We start from the raw sequence: 17,656 nt of genomic DNA, 5'->3' as shown, positions 1-17,656 counted from the left end.
CTGCACATGGGGACCCACCCCATAAGGTGAAACTGGACATGGTTGCCTTTGCCTCATCTACATATAAATTTTTGGAACATCCCAAAGCTCATAACAAGAACACCCATTTCCAGTCATGAGTGGGAGTGCTAATTAGCACATGGATCCTTTGTGAAGTGTATCTGGAGCATACACACAGACTGAGCAGTTTTGAGCTAGGGGGTCACTATAGTTTGAAATGCTGTTGACTCTGGTGGGACCCAGCCCAATGAACTATATAGCAAATCACGAGCCTTTGGTTTTAGGGTAATATCATGCAGAGTTTGTACTACATACAAGTAGGTGCCAAAGTGCTGCTTAAAAGTGTGTTTATGGAGTACCTTTTCTAAAACTTGCAGCAGTTTTAAAAAAAGGTAATATGCATCAATTCCTGATGAATGACATGTATGGGTTCTATATGCAAATTGCTAGAGCCATGTTTAATTTCAAGGTAATTGTTTTTATATTTCTTCCTCACTTCTACACGCTCAGGGAGAGCAGGGTCTGATAGTAAGGAGATGGGGAAGGGGCTGTTGGAGGGAATCAGAGAGTGAAGGGGCTACCTGATCCCCTAGATGTTTTTTCTTTGCTGTAGGAGTGGGAGGAGACAAATTTAAGGGAAATCACCAATAATTAGATTCTGTACCTGGAAAATTATAACAAATTTATAAATTTATAAAATGTCCATCTATAGACAATAAATTGTCCACACACACACACACACACACACACACACGTACATATATATACACATATATGTATATATATGTGTGTATGTATATGTGTGTGTGTGTGTGTGTATACACACACACACACACATATATACATACACATAAAATTATTGGGGTGTGGTCTTATAAACACAGTTGTCTTCTATTTAAGTAAATATGGTACTTAAGCAAGTACTTAATATATTGTGCAACAAGTTTTTCTGTAGTAGGATCATTTATGTGCTTAAATTAAGCACAGGCTTAACTTTTTGCTGAATGGGGGTGAAAAACATTATTTCTTTGCAGACTGAAATACTAGGTGCATGACTACATATTCATTTTTGTACAAAAGGCCTGGGTTTCTATGCTGTATAAAATTAAGCTGAAAATGTTAATGAAAGGAACACGGTATGTATCAATGTCATACTATACTGTACCTACTGATCACTCTGGCAGATCTACATGTCAGCTTTTTGGGCATAACAAATCAGTGAGGAAAGGTGTTAATTCACTCTCAGCTCTTTAAAAAGTGTTTTTTTGGGAAGCCATACACATTGTTAATCTTGAACTGACCTTTTAAAAGACCGAGTACTGGAAATGACTGCTGCTTTCTTTGTATAGAAAGGAATTGTGAACTATGACTGAGATAACCAGTTCCTGTTTTCATCTTTCATAAATTTATTCTTGTTTCAATTTCTCCTTTGAGACTATGTCTTCACTGCAAAAAAACAAGGTGTATTGTTCACATCAAGGTTGTAATCCTCAGCTGTGTCAGTGTAATACCTACTACAAAACAAAGCAGCAGTAGATATAGTTAGTTGAAATCTGTCCTCTTCCCCCATAGTGAAGTTTACTCCAACTAATTACATCAAAGCAAAATCAACATTGCTTTGTCTACATTAGGATTTAACAACAGGGCGGTTATCTCATGGTAGGAAGCTCAATATAAATAACACACCTCTTTGCAGTGAAGACAGCCTTAGCCTAAGAATCCTATTTCACTTCATGTGTCTAAATGTCAGTTCCACTATTGTGTAAGTGCCATTTTTGGCATCTTTTCACTACGTTTTGGAGGTGAAAGGGTCTATATGCCCACCGAGCATGTTCAGTAAGGGTACACTCTGGCCAGATAGGTACATGGTAGGGCTGTGCAAAGCTTCAGTCTCTGATTTGATTCAGCGATTTGGTGGCTGAATCGTAATCAAATCAAAGGACCCTTTATTCTCTCTGAGTCAAATCAGAACCCTCCGAATCAATTCAGAGAGATTTGGAAAGATTTGATGCTTTGGACATAGAGACAGCTTCAAACTTTTTTTTACATACCTCAAGGTAGCAGGCAGCTCATGAATGCTGCGATGCTGGGGCACATGGAGTGTCCCACAGAAGCACAGGAGGCTCCCCAGCGTACTTGGCAGCAGACCCAGAAGTGGACCAGAAGCACTTCTGGTCCACTTTCGGGTCCACTGGGGAGTGCGCGGGGGGGGGGGGGACCCCCTCCCCTTCCCCTTCCCCCCCGCTTAGTGACTGGTGCCTCCTGGGTCTTGGGGGACCTCCCTGTGCTCCTGTGGGATGCTTCATCTGCCCCAGCATTGCAGTGTCCACGAGCCATGCCTGGTACCTCAAGGTATGTAGAAAAAACATTTAAAGCTGTGTCTATGGCTGAATTGCTGACTCTCTGAATCAGCATCAAATCTTCAGATTTGGCCAAATCAGGGACAGCGATCTGAATCAATTAATCAAGTCAGTGTCCCTGATTCAGACCAAATCCGAATCCAGATTGAAAGGTCCCAATTTGCACACCCCTAGTACATGGCACCATACACTTACCTAGCTATGTGCATAAGGCGAGGAAAGTCCTGAAACCCCACCCTGAAGAAGTCTGAGACTAGTGGGTGTTAGACACTGGAGGATGAGGGCCCTCCTAAGTTTCAGCTCAATCATCTAGTGATTAATGCACTGACCCACAAAGTTAGACCCAAATTCTAGGCACCTGTTGCTCACAGGAGGTTTCTGAAGCTGCACTGGTTGCTTCCTAGCATAGTGCTCTAAAAACAGTAGGTCAAAATTTAAGCACTTGCCGGACTCAGTTTGTGAAGATGATGTACTGGGCAGTCAAGAGAAGGAGCTATGTGGGGCCAGAAAGAAGAAAACAAGCTTGAGGGTTTGTTGTTCAGTGAAATGGAAGCTTCCTTAGATGGGTGGGCTCGTTGTTGGGGTCTAGCCTGGGCCCTTGTGCCTAATAGGGCAGAAACGTCTTTGCTGTTCTCTGTCCGCATAAATATTAAAAGCAAAGTCAGCTTCAAGGAAAGGGCTAGATAATGGCAAAAAAAGAAAAAAAAGATTGCTTCCCATGACTAAAAAATTCTGAAAAATCTAGGAAAACTGAAACAGAATTTTTTAACTCTCAAGGGAGTTGAATAGTTCAAGGAGTCAAGAAAGAGAATATATATATGTATATATTTTAAATATATAAACACACACACTTTATATTTATGCAACCACATCCATATGGTTTGCACCCATATAGCAATATCAGTAAAAGATCCTGCCCCTCACTGATGTGGTTATACTAATAAAAATCTATATGTAATCAAGTCTATTCTTATCCTAACCTCTATGCATTAGCTCAGTCCCAAGACAGGGCTTTGACTGAGGAATTAACACATGAAATGCTATAGTCTGTAACACAGGAGGTCAGACTAAATGGTCATAATTGCCTTCAAATATATTATATTACTCCACTGAAGTCAATGGGACACACTTTATGATAGAAAGTTAAACATCTGCCTAGGTTTTTGAAAGACAGGGGCCCTAAATTATATCAGAATGGATAAGTGCAGTCATTGCCTATTTCCTTTTGATTCCTACTGCCTTAGAGAGATTATATACAGTACATAAAGGTGAGCAAACAATATGAAACTCCATGGGTTAATGCTGAAGTTACTATTGCATTGTCTCTATCTGTCTTTGAAGGGTAAGTTCTTCTGCACTCATTTAAATATTTACCTGGACATGAGAAAATAAGTTGCTGTTCCAGAGAAAAATATCAGTATATTCTTTAGATAAATAAGACAGATTCAAATTAAATAGTGCAAAATACAGGTAATGAATAGATCTGCAGGTATTATGAATGTTGAGCCTAATCTTGCTGCCTTTGAGGTCAGCAGCAAAAGCTGTAGGTGAAGATGTTTGGGGTTGTCTAGCGGAGTTTAGATAGATCTTTCATTAGTTTTACTGCTGCATTTTTACTGGGGGTTTTTCATCTCCTTAAGTAGATGTATTAGCCTTAGTTACATTAATATAGCAATCCTGTTATAAAAAGCATGAAGCACTGGACTCTAACTTTATCACAATGCAGAAATGGAAAGGAAAGCAGCTTAAAACATTAATTTAAATCAGTGAAAAAGTGCAGTTTTATTGTTGGGGTCCTGCACAAGGTGATTTGGACACAAACTCTGACTGTTCTATAGACTTTCTTTTTAACCTTGGGCAAGTTGCTTTATTTTTGTGTGGTGCTTTCCCATTTTACGTGAAGAAGGCTGTCTCAGGCTAGTAATCTCAGTGGAAGCAACTCTTTTCTTTTAGCACTGAAGACATAACTGTAGGGTCCAAGACACTATGAAGAGGATGGAAGTAACAATTAGACAATGTATTTGCTAAATCTATTTTTTTGCTGGAAAAGGCAAATTTGTTAAAACCAAATGCTTTCACAAATCTGCATCAACGTCTCCAAACTTTTCAGAAAACATTTTTTGAATGTTTGAAATATTTACTGATGATTTTCATTTTCATTTTCACTTTGAATGCAGCTGTTCTGTTTTATTGCAGCTTGGAACTGGAAAAAAAAAATCACACTTCTGTCACGCGCTCCCTATGTGTTTATTCAGTGGATGACTCCATGTTGTTTCTGACTAGTTCAATGTGGCCACTTGAAACATCACACATCAAAGCAGCCTCTTCTTTTGACTAGGAGTTGGATTGTTGATACTATGCCTGTGCAGCCTTGGGGCTGTGGCATTTCCTGAGGACTGCCCTGCCATAAGCAGCCCCACCAAACCATCCTCCCCAGCAGGATGTAGTTTTAGGTCATGCCCCAGGATCAGAAACCTTCACCATCCCATTAGTTCTTGCCATGTACTTTTCACCAACTTCAGTGAAACAGAGGAAACAGCTGCTTTTGGGTTGTTCTCTTTCAGCACTGCAGGACAGCCAGGTATTCTCTTTTTCTGACCCTCACATCCTTACCAGCTAGCTCTGATATATCATTTTGTGAGGCAGCACTTGTACTTTGATGTCACATCACTGTGGCAAAGCCTCCCCACATTTTGCAATCTGGAAAAAAAATCAGTAGTTGTCTCAGAGATAGAAAAAGTGTTTGTTTCTGATGCTGCTGCTACTGCGAGCATCAAATTTTCCCCATTGCTCCCAAAGCCAAAGTCTGAGAGCTATGATAGTGGATCTGGGAGACTGAGGTGTCACCTGTAACAAGTGAGCCTTCCTGGTGCCGGTTCATATGTTGGCCCACTAAGTTGTTTAGGACAGTCCATCCACCTGCCTTTTCTGCTGCGCCTTTGGTCTTACCAAATAGAAATATAGTAAAATCTCTGCTATCTGGCATTTAAATAACTGAAATACTTTACTAACTGGAATTTCCGGCTGGTCAGCTTGATGTGGGCAGGGGGCAGGGGAAAGGTTGTACATCGCAGTGGCCACTGCCAGACACCACCCTGTGCTGCCACTGCTTCACATGCAGCTGCCGCCACCCCCCTCACCTGCTCCGTTAGCTGGACATGGCGGGGAGGGAAGGGGGAAAGCTTGCACATGGCACTGGTGCTGCCACTGCTCTGCACTGCTGTGATGCTGCACTGCTGCTGCTCTGTGTGCACTGCCCTGCGCTGAGCGCTGCTCCACCACTGCTCTGCTGCTCTGTACTGCACCCTGCAGCTACCACTGCTCCGTGTGTGGTCGCTGCCACTGCTTACCCCTCTCCACCCCCGCCTCCCCACCAGCTGCTGGGTTATTTCAGATAACTGGAGTTTTTCCATAACCAGTAATCCCCTTACCTGGGGATGCCAGATAACAGACATTTTCCTGTAGTTGTTTATCAGGTGCGAGGTTGCCCATTCAATTGCCCTGATGCCAAAGGTGCATACACAGCTCTGAGCCTCCCCTTATACTGTGTCCTATGCCTCACAGCCTGGTCTAAACTTGGCCTCACCTGGCCCAAACTTGGCCTCAGGTGTGTGTCCCCAGACTCACCTGGGCCTCATACCACCTACACTGGGACCTCACTTCCCACCAACTCTGGGCTCCTAGCCCTGTACTTACTTTTGAGCTCCCTTCCCTATTCTGGACCCTCTTGATCCTCCACGCTGTGGCCGCATCCCACACCAGACCTCAATCCCGTGCCGCTGGAGCCTCAACACCTGGATCCTTCATGAGCCTCTGGTCCTACTCAGCGGACCTGGGTCCTGTTTCAGGCCCCCTTCTCATGGCCTGGACTCCACCTCAGGCTCCATTCAGTGGGCCTTGGCCCTCTCCTTTTCTGTTGGGATGTACTCCCCTAGACTTCCCTCTCCATGGGGTCACCTGCAAGGCTGTAGGGGCTGAGGTTTTCTGGTGCCCCATACTTGCCCTTCAGGGGGGAGGCACAGGTGTGGTGTTTCCTGGAGACTGCCCCACCATAGGCAGCCCCACCACACCTTCCTCCCCAGCAGGGAGTAGTTGTACGTCATGCTCCAGGACCAGGAACCTCTTCCATCCCCATAGTTTCTGCCCCATACCTCCAAGCTATTCTGGAAGTAACAGCAGGGTGATCTTATCCTTCTGGCTTCATGCAGCAACTGCCAGCTCACCATTGATGGCTAGGTTTATATGGAGGCTGCTCAGCCCCCATCCTTCAATCCAGGGGCCCTCCTTCAGTCATATGACTGGCTCGTCAAGCTGCACTGCACCTGCTGGCTGCTCCACAGCATGCTTAGACAGTTTAACATGACAGGCACAACCTGTGCTCTGTCACTTCACCCAGTTTGCTAGCCACATCCTGCTATGGAGCACACTGGTGTAGAAGAAGAAAATGGAGAAGCTGTTGTGGAATTTCTACAGCATGAACCCCAGGAACCAGTAGACGTGACTTTGACCAGGGCAGATAGCACCCCTGAAGAGGACTCCTGAGCATAATTAATTATTTATGGAACAAAAAGTGATGATGTTAGGGAAGAGGATGAGGAAGAAGAAAAAGAACATCTCTAATTAGTTCAGCAGCACAGCAGGTTCATACCTTCAGGCTCTTATCCAGGGACCAGCAGCTCACCCTAAAACCGTGCCTGCTTTAAACAGCTGTAAACCTGCCAGATAGGGTCATTGCCTCCCTCTCTGTTGGACATGGTTTATTGGGGTAGATTAGCCAGTTCTCCCACAGTTCATGGAACTCAGCAGCAACCATCACCAGTGACAGCTCTTAACCCCTTCCTGCCAAGGCTCCAGGCTCTGGAGCCTGTCCAAGCTGGATTCTGGGGACAGTTCCAAGGCCACGCAGAGTCAGTTTGGGCTGCAGCCCCAGAAGGGTGGGGGCATCAAGCACAATAAAAAATACAATCACAGGGCCATCAGGCTGCTAAAGGTTAGGGCACAAGCAAGCAGGCTAGAGAGCTGACACTGCTAGAGAGCTGACATTACTACATCATCAGCCTTTTCCATGATTTTGACAGATCAGTCTGGCAGCCTGTCTCAACAGACCTTAGTGGAGTCTTTTCCAATCAGGCAACACTTGATTACAAAGTGTCCTCTAGCTGTGAAACTGGCCACAGAATGGGCCATGAACATGCATCCTTTTTCCCATGTGGAGGGTGAGAGTTTTAGGTACTTTATGATCAAGGTGGCAGAGAATGCCAGATCTCTGAGCTGCACTGAAAAGTTTAGGGCAGAATGACCCGTGCAGCTTACAGGGTGAAGTGGTGCTCATAAAAACATAAGAGATATCATATTGGATCAGACCACATTTTCTGTTTTACCACGACTAAGTGTGGATGCTAATGGGAAGAGTATTTATGCAAGGCCTATCCAGACTGATTCATCCCAAATACAACTTCCACATGGCCATTGACATGTGAATCAATAGCTAGGCAGCTGGTTACGTCTGTCATAGATGAGAAGCAAAAAACCTAAGAGCAGCACAGGCATGTACCATATATGCACCATCAGTTGACATCAAGCTGTGCTTCACCTGAATAGGTCTGGAAAACAACACAACTACAGTAATGTACTAAAATAACTGTGTGCCATCTTGCATGTGGGGCTAATAGCCCTAAAGCTCTCTGATGAATTTGTGGCACCAGGTAATGGACCAAACGTTACAACAGCAGTTCTTGATGGGGGCTTTCAGTTTGTTCATTGCCTGACTCATGATCTGTTTGTGAGGGTATTTCTGGTTTGTGATGTGCAGGGTCAGGAACAACTGCAGCCAATGTAGCTGGTCCTGTGCAGCAAGCTGAAAGCTCAACAAACTGCAGGACTTGAAGGAGCTGCTTTGCTAGCAGATGACACTGCATTTTTTCCACACTGGATCACCTGGTGAAAAACAAACAAACAGAGGGAGAGTGCCTTTATCTGCTTCCTTGGATCCACAAAAGCTCAGTTAGAAATTAGTCACCAAACTCTGTCTGCCCAATGATCTCTTGTGATGCAATGAATTGACAACCTATGGTGCACTGATGAGATCACTAACCTCATCAATTAAGCTGAAGAAAGGCTCTGCCATATAATTTCTTTGTGGTATCAGCTGAAAAGAGCAATGAGAAGCACACTTCTAGGATGATGTTGCTGAGAAGTCCTTGGCATGAATCTTTGGGTATATCTACACAAGACACTTTACAGTGTATCTAATGCATAGTAAAGCATCACCATCTACATTTTGTGGCAATTACTGTGCATTCGATTAGTTTAATGCATCATTTCCTTGTACCAATAGATACAGGAACTAGAAAATGGCACATTAAGCTAATGTGCCATAGTGCTCGTACAGACTCTGATGTTGGGCACAAGCTGCACTCAGCCAGCCACCCCAGCAGGGTATCAGCCTCCTGCTTGGTGCTGAGTGATGTAGCTTGCAGTTTTTGCAGCCACGTGGCAGGGACAGCTTTTTGGCTTTCTGAAGCTGGCCTCTGGACCCATATCCTGACCCCTGGAGCCTGTGCCAGGAGATGCCTGCCCCATGGGCTCTGTAACCTATCATTCCAGGCATGTGTTTGGCCCTGCAACCCCATGGACCCTGGCTATGACCCCCAGGGCCCATGCCAGCAGCTGCCTGCCCAATGGGCTCTGTGCCCTGGCAACTCTGGCAGTGGGTCAATGGCAAAGGGAACAGGCTGGGGATGGCCGCAGAACTGACCAGCTCCAGCTCCTTCCTGGAGGGGGACTCTACCTGGGCATCTAGATGTTGTGCCTCAGTGCCCTGGGACACTGTGGCCAGTAGGAACACCCCTCCACAGTCAGGCATGAAGTCTAACCACTGAGAGCACCTGCCATGCTATGAAGGCAACCTCTGGCTGCTATTCCTCCTTGGTCCAGGCCTCACAGAAGAGCTCCCCTTATGCCTTGCAAATGTTGTGCAGCACACAGGCTGAAGTGATGACTCAGGGGATGGTGGCCTTGGTGAACTCAAGGTAGGCAATGATGGTATGCCAGTATCCCTTGAGGTGCCCAAAGGTGCTCTCGACCAGCATGCGGCTCCAGCCCAGGCACCTGTTGAAGTGTGCCTAGTGTGGATGAAGCTGGCTGGTGTAGGGGCACATGAGCCATGCCAGCAGTGGGTAGGTGGAATTCACAGTGAGGAGGGGCAAGAAGGTCACATCACCCAGATGCAGGTCCAGGACACTTGGTGCAAAGTGGCCACTCTCCACCAGGGCTGGCAGGATGGAGTTCCAGAAAATCTTGGTGCCAGCCCAGCCAGCACAGATGTTTGTGAAGGCGCTCCAGTGGTCCATCACAGGCTGCAGCATGATGGAATGGAAACCCCACCAACTGTAGTGGGGGTGGTCCACCCTGGGCATACAGGTGATGGGGATGTGCATCCCATCGAGTGCTCCGATGCACTGGCCTGAGTGCTCTGAAGATCACCACCACCTTCAGAGGGTGGGTGACCTGGAGCATGGTGTTGACCAGCATATCCTGGAGGGCACCACAGACCTCCAGGATGGCCTCCAAAATGGTCACCTTGCCCACTCCAAATAGGTGGCCAGTGTACCACAGGCTGGTGGATATGGCAAGCTTCAGGAGGGTTATGGCCATGTGGGTCAATGAGTCTAGCCACATGGGTTGTTGCCCCAGGTGGACTGGATGACATGGTGCCAGCACTCCTGGCTGGTGAGGGGAGCCCAGAAGCAGCAGGACTGGAGCCCCTGGAGCTTGTGGATGGTTGCTGTTGTAGTATCCATGCAGTCATATTGGCATCCATGCTGGGATCCAGGAGACAGTGTAGGGGCTAGTACCCAATGGCCTGGGGGCAGAGAAGCACAAGTTGGGATCTGTGCCTGGGCACAGGGCCATGTGGAAGGGTTGGGTCCATGGGGTCAAGGTCCACCAGGGCCAAGCTGTTGTCAATGTGGGTGTGGAGCTTGGTGAGTGTAGTGGTGACCAGAAACCCACAGCACTGTTTGTTGCTTCTGGGGGCTGGGCAAGGAGCATCTATGGTGTGCTAGGCACAGGCTCTGGGGAAAGCATCCTAGAGGGCTGTGCTAGCAGGCTGCAAACTGCTCCAGGTCAGACAATCATGTGGCCAGCGAACAAGGCACAAGACAGTCTTTTAAAGAACAGTGGTGGTATCCAGACAGCTGAGGCTGGAGCCTGGAGCTCCCCCTGACTGCTGCAGGGGGAGAGCATGGCAGGAGCAGCCCTGGACCTAATTGCTTCCATCAGGTGCAAATCTGGATCTGACAGGGGCACATGAGTAGATGCATTCCTGGGCACAGTTTAATGTGTCTGAATTTACTGAGTAGTTGGAAAAAAGTTCTGTTCTGTTCTTTCTAACTGTATAGTAAGTTTAGGTCCATTAATTGCACGTATAGATTCACCCGAAGTATCTGCTGTTCTGGGAAAACCCCAAAGACTCATAAAGCAGGAGCCCTAATAATACATCCTGAGTGGAAATGACCGATTAGGAGATGTAGTTAAGACACACCATTTACTGAAACACTTTAGGCTAGCATTGCATGTACCTGCCTTTGTTTTCTCAACCTGAATGATCAAGTACCTGCTTTCAACTGAATCAGCTGGGGTGGTTTTTGGTACAAGTATAGAACTAAGCTAGAACTAAGTTTGAATTCATACCTCTGGAGCCATAAATCCACCTTAACCCCCTGTCAGCACTGTGCCTCTCTAAACCAGTCAGTCACTACCTAGACACCTGCCCTATCTTTTGCCTTGTTTCAGACTAACATGGCTAATTACCTTTGGTTTTTAGAGGATGATACCCTGAGTAAGATAGATGACATCTGCAGCTGCCTGTCCTGAGGCAGTGGCTGGAAAGGTGAAAGAGGAATACACTCTGAAGATATATTTATTCCTTAGGTTGCTTCTGAAGTTGGGGAAGAATTTGGTAAAAACTGAAGAAATACACCTCCCTGCCCTCCTTTACATGTTTAGCTTCAGCTAGTGAGCAAAGAACAACTGGTTTTACCGTGTAATATTTTTGTTTACTATCAAGTGAGGTATCTACTATTCACAGAACAGAGATACTGCTGGTGTGCCTGTGTCAGGGGTAAGGTGGGTGCAGGAATTAACTGTTTCATAGATTTCATAGATTTCATAGACATTAGGGCTGGAAGGGACCTCGGGAGATCAACGAGTCCAGCCCCCTGCCCAAAGGGCAGGAAGTCAGCTGGGGTCATAGGATCCCAGCAAGATAAGCATCCAATTTACTCTTGAAGGTGTTCAATGTAGGTGCTTGAACCACCTCCGCTGGCAGACTGTTCCAGACCTTGGGGGCTCGGACAGTAAAGAAATTCTTCCTTATGTCCAGCCTGAAACGGTCTTGCAGGAGTTTGTGACCGTTCAACCTCGTCATCCCTTGGGGCGCTCTGGTGAACAAATGTTCCCCCAGATCCTGGTTGTCACCCTTGATAAATTTATAGGTGGCCATCAGATCACCCCTGAGCCTATGCTTTTCCAGGCTAAAGAGTCCCATGGCTCTCAGCCTATCATCGTAAGATCTGTTTTCCTGACCTCTGATCATGCGCGTGGCTCTCCTCTGGACTCTCTCAAGCTTCTCCACATCCTTTTTGAAATGTGGAGCCCAAAACTGGACGCAGTACTCCAGCTGCGGCCTCACCAAGGCCGAGTACAAGGGGAGAATGACATCCCGGGATTTGCTCGAGAAGCATCTATGGATGCAAGCCAGTGTTTTGGTCACTTTACTAGCCGCAGCATCGCATTGCAGGCTCATGTTCATCTTGTGGTCAATGATGACCCCCAAGTCTCTTTCTTCTGTAGTGCTATCCAACGTAGCACTGCCGAGCCTATAAAGATGCTGCAGGTTTTTCCTCCCAAGGTGGAGAACCTTGCATTTTTCGGTGTTAAACACCATCAGGTTCTTGTCTGCCCATTTGCTGAGCTTGTCCAGGTCAGCCTGGATCACCCGCCTGTCCTCTGGCGTGGACGCTTTGCCCCAAAGTTTGGTGTCATCGGCGAACTTGGCCAGTCCACTCCTGACTCCAATGTCCACATCGTTAATGAAGATGTTGAACAGTATGGGTCCCAGGACAGAGCCTTGAGGGACCCCACTGGTCACAGGGCACCACAATGAGTGACTGCCATCAATCACAACCCTCTGGGTCCAATCACGGAGCCAATTTCCCAGCCAGCGGATCATGGTGGAGCCAAGGCCACAACTGGCCAGTTTGGCCAAGAGGTGATCATGGGATACCAGATCAAAAGCTTTTCTGAAGTCAAGATATATGACATCAACCTCTTCTCCCTTGTCCAGGTGATAGGTCACCTGGTCATAGAAGGAAATGAGATTGGTCAAACAAGACCTACCCGCAACAAACCCGTGCTGGCTATCCCTTAGGATGTTAGCCAGGGCCAGTCCATCAAGGATGGCCTCCTTAATAAACTTTTCTAAGATCTTCCCCAGGATAGAAGTCAGGCTAATGGGCCTGTAGTTAGCCGGATCCACTCTCCTCCCTTTTTTGAAGATCGGCACCACATTGGCCTTCTTCCAGTCTTTGGGCACACCAGAGCGCCAGGAGTTTTCAAAGATCCATGCCAGGGGCTGGGCTATGACGCTCGCCAGCTCCTTGAGTACCCTGGGGTGCAGATTGTCAGGGCCAGCTGACTTGAAGGTATCCAGCTTCTCAAGGTGTTCCTTCACGAGGTCAGCATTGATGGAGGGTAGGGGATCCCCCTCACCCAGATTTCCCTGTCCCATGGCAGGCATGGGCATCCCATGTGACTGATGAAAGACTGACGCAAAGTACCTATTTAATAGGTTGGCTTTTTCCTGGGCGTCAGTTGTCAGTTGCCCCATCTGGTTTAGCAGGGGTCCAACATTGCCCTTGCTTTTCCTCCGGCTCCCCACATATCTGAAAAAGGACTTTTTGTTGTCCTTGATGCCTGAAGCTAGTTGGAGTTCAGTTGCAGCCTTGGCTTTCCTTGGTTTGCTCCCTGCAGGACCGGACCAGCGCGGAGTAATCCTCCTTGAAGGTGAATCCCATCCTCCATCCTTTGTAGGCTTTCCTTTTTAGCCATAGGAGGTCCGCTAGGTCCCTGGAGAGCTGGGGGGCTGCTGTGCCTTCTTGCTGCCTTTCCTCTGTGTTGGAATAGATTTAGTTTGTGCATTGAGGATGGCTTCCTTGAGAAGCAACCACTCTTCTTGAACTCCCATCTCCCTGGGGTCATGGTCCCTGAGGGCCTGACTGACTAGCCTCTTGAGCTTGTCAAAGTTGGCTTTTCTGAAGTCAAGGACTTCTGTGTTGCTGACTGGCTTGCCAGCTTTACGGCGGAGGTGATCAGCTCGTGGTCGCTGTCACCCAGCTTCCCATCGATCACTAGGTCACTGATTAGGTCGTCCCCCGTAGCCAGTACCAGGTCGAGCAGCGCTTTGCCTCTCGTTGGCCCACAGACTTCTTGAGTCAGGTAGAGGTCATCCACGCACGAGAGAAAGCTTTGCAACTGCTCGGATTTTGCTGAGTGATCTTCCCACGAGATGTCCGGGTAATTGAAGTCACCCATGACAACCAAGGTCCTGGAGCAAGCGGCCTCAGTCAGTTCCCGGGCGAACTCGTGGTCAAGCTCAGGACTTTGAGTGGGAGATCTGTAGTAGACTCCCACCGTTGTGTCCCCTGTGCCGTATTCCTCACGAATTTTTACCCAGAGGGTCTCTAGCTCTCCATGCCAGTCACCAACATCAGCTTGCAGGGACATGTAACTTTCCTTCACATAGAGAGCTACACCCCCGCCCCTTTTGTCAACATGATCCCTCCTGTACAGGGTATAGCCCTCTATACCCATGGTCCAGTCATGGGTGGAGTCCCACCAGGTCTCCGTTATCCCAATGACATCATATTTCTTTGCATATTTCCTTTGTTGAGGAAGCACGCCTTCCTGCATGGGCAACTGGTGCCACCTTACTCATGGGGTGGGGGCATGTGCCCCCCCCCAGCAACCAGTCAGTGACTGGGGTGGAGGTTCCCCCATGGCCAATCTCACTCACTGGCTTCCTGGGCTGGCAGTGGTGGTCCCACTCCCCAGCTGGCGCTCAAAGGGAGTGGCACCAGTGCTCCTGCTGGCCCTCTCTGCCCATCACCTAAGTGGGGATTGTGGCCAGTCAGGAAGTGCACCAGGGCTCTCAGGGCATGCACATGTACCCCCGTGCACACCCTACACATTGCCACTGCCTTCCTGCCATGCCACTGACATGTTTTCTTCCAAACAGCCGGGGCACAGTACCATTCAACTGCTTTTGCTGCCAATCTGCTTTTGCCAGATCCTGGCTGGCAACCTGGCCCTTCTTTACTTTTTGGTGTTTTTCTACAGGTGCAGAACACATATTACTGTTTCTCCCACATGTGAGATTGGTGGAGGGCTTTTTTGGGAGGCTCTGAGTGAAGAAATCGACCTTCTCCTTCATCTTCTTTCATTTTATACCATAAATTAACATGGAAAGAGCAATGGGTTTTGCTCAATTGCACTGTTATGTGTGTGGTTTCCTGATCACTACAGAGTACATACTGCTGGTATGTGATGAAATGATACAGCTGGTATAAGAGGAATATGTATCCTGTGCCTCCCCTAAATGTTTAATCCCAAATATTACTTGCACTACATTCAGTTTATTTTGTATATTTATATTCATATAACTAGTGACTTCATCTACTATATCTCTGCTCAGATACCTTGGGATACCTGTAGACATCTGGCAGTCTCAGAACTCTAGATGAACAAAGTCTCTGTAGAGGATGTGGGGAGTCCTGTGTTTGCATCTGTGGATATGAAAGGGAAAGAACTAGAGGGATGGGACCTTATTTGTATATTATTTACGTGCTCATTTTGTGAGCATTTGGGTCAATTTTGTTAAAAATTCAAGTTTTGAAAATAGAGATACTTGTGTTTGAATGTGGATGGACTAGTGACCTACATTATATATGCTCAGGGTCAAGGGTCAGACCAACCAAAGCTGCTGTCTACTGTAGTCAGATGAAGGACTCCTGGGCAGAGGACAATGCAGAGGACTGTTAATGACAGAAATCTCTTGGGCTGAAAGCCACTGAAGGTGAAGTTACATATTAGATTTAGACTACTCTAAGGAGATTTAAAAAACAGGTATCCACACATTAGAGCTCCTTAACTCACACTAAGTACTATCTGATCATCTCAAAGTTATGCCTCTTCAGGCAAGGAGTAACTGGGCTGTGCTACCTCGCTCATTTCAGTCTGCTTCATGGAGATAAAATGAGCAATTCACAGTCCTCCAGCATCCCAGGATGCATTGCTCTCAGCAAATCCCCACCCCAATCCAGGGACAGAGCCTTGGTGTCCTGGCTCCTAACCATGCTCCTGCTTACTAGCCCTCTAGTGGCAAGTCAGATCTGTGAAGCCAAGAAATGGTCTTAACCTGTAGCTACTGACAATACAATCTGCCTTTAACATGGTTTAGCCTTCCACAGATTAGGTATGGTCTAAGTGTACATGCAACTTCACCCTGAGAGTAGAGTAGCAGCCTTATGGAGGACTTTGGTGATGTCCTCCTTTCCTAGCACTAGTTCAGGGCTGCTTCAACTGGGACAGTCCATTAAAGCCCATGTAATGTGTGTGCCCTATAGGGGACAAGGTGTCACTTTGCCTAAAACTTGGACTCCCCTGAGCTGGTACAATGAATTGTGAATAGATTATAATGAAGTAGAAAAAGTGGAGGCAGCTCCCTCATCTGCTGCTTACAGCTGCAGGGAGAAGAACTGGCTTCAAAACCCTTGCCAAAGGACCATGGGGATACTCTCATCTACTGTTGGTTATATTATTTAGGTTTTTCTAGGATACTCTTTATTAAAGTCCAGCTTGGTTGAACTGTCAGAAACATTTCTCAGAAGCAAGAAGTTTTGGTCATCATGAGTCTCCAATGGTATATTTTAATTTTCTGGATGATGGCTTGAACTGGTATTATTTGAGTTTGTTAAGAGGAACACTTAGAAACTAAACCCTCCTTTTAGAGCATCAGACAACAGCTGGAAGAAAGCTTGTATTTACTTGCTGACATTTGGGAGGAGTTGTCTGTGAAGAAGAGACAAACTTTTCTTCTCCATTTAACTGTCTGGGTCATCCTTGATTCCTGCCTGCTTCTTGCTGCTTCTATCTCTGTCTCTGTTTCTGTGTCTGTATCTGTCTCTGACACACACCCACCCACAGATACACACAGACATAATCTTGAGCAGCAATGGCTTTGGCATTACCTGTGGTTTCTTTACTGTTAGGCATGTTTCATGTTCACATGCTAATTCTGTACTTAGATTTTTTATAATTTTCTCTTATCCAGGCTGACTCTGGTTTCAGTGTCAAAGCCACAGTGTTGGTGGGTGTGGTGTATACAGGGGGTGTTTGGAAGATTTTAAAGGGGGAATACTAGGAAAATTGTAGCTCGCCTGTACTATAACCATATTCTACCCCATAATTCAGTAGGAGAAGTTAGGGATAACATTTTCCATTTGTTGATTTGGAAAAGTTTCCTAAATCAAACACGGGTCTGTGGAAAACAATTAACTTTTGCCTCAAGAACTGTTTGTTTAGAATGGTTTTTGAAGCATAAGAAAGATATGACAATCAGGGATATCCACACCATTTTCTCAATGCAGTAACAGGAGGAGGAGGTGCTGAGCAAAGCGCAGTTTCATAGGTTTCATAGATTTCATAGACATTAGGGCTGGGAGGGACCTCAGAAGATCATCGAGTCCAGCAGTTGTTGGCATAGTGGGAAAGACCAGCAATAAAATGCATACAGGCTCATGCTGGGTGTGTTTGGGAGCCAGCTTTGACCATTTTGCCTTCATAGGAGGCAGGGGCAGGATGTTGGGGGACCATCAAAATACTAGAAGTTAAGCAACTGGCAAAATGAAGACCTAATAGTTGTTTGGCAGTGGGTGTGGGCAGGTGGCAGCATGTATCACACTTATTAGCAGTTTTTGCAGACAGGATATGAAGTGAGTAGGCATAAAAGTAGACTTTCCTCATTTTTAGTTCTCAGGATGTTGTAGAGGTTCTGTACAGTTCACATTGCCGCTGCCCCTGTTATATATCCTTAACCAGTTTGCTGGGCTGTTTAATCTTTCAGAAGCCCTAAATTCTCATTTTTAAAAGGAGGAGGAAAACTTGAATATATTTTTTAAATGCTTAAACTATAAAGAGTAGTTATCATCATAATTTAGAAATCATTCATTTGTATT

This window comes from Crocodylus siamensis, chromosome 3, assembly GCF_052110815.1.
Source record: "Crocodylus siamensis isolate JL-2025a chromosome 3, ASM5211081v1, whole genome shotgun sequence".
Lineage (NCBI taxonomy): Eukaryota > Metazoa > Chordata > Crocodylia > Crocodylidae > Crocodylus > Crocodylus siamensis.
Note: the sequence above shows the minus strand (reverse complement) of the source record.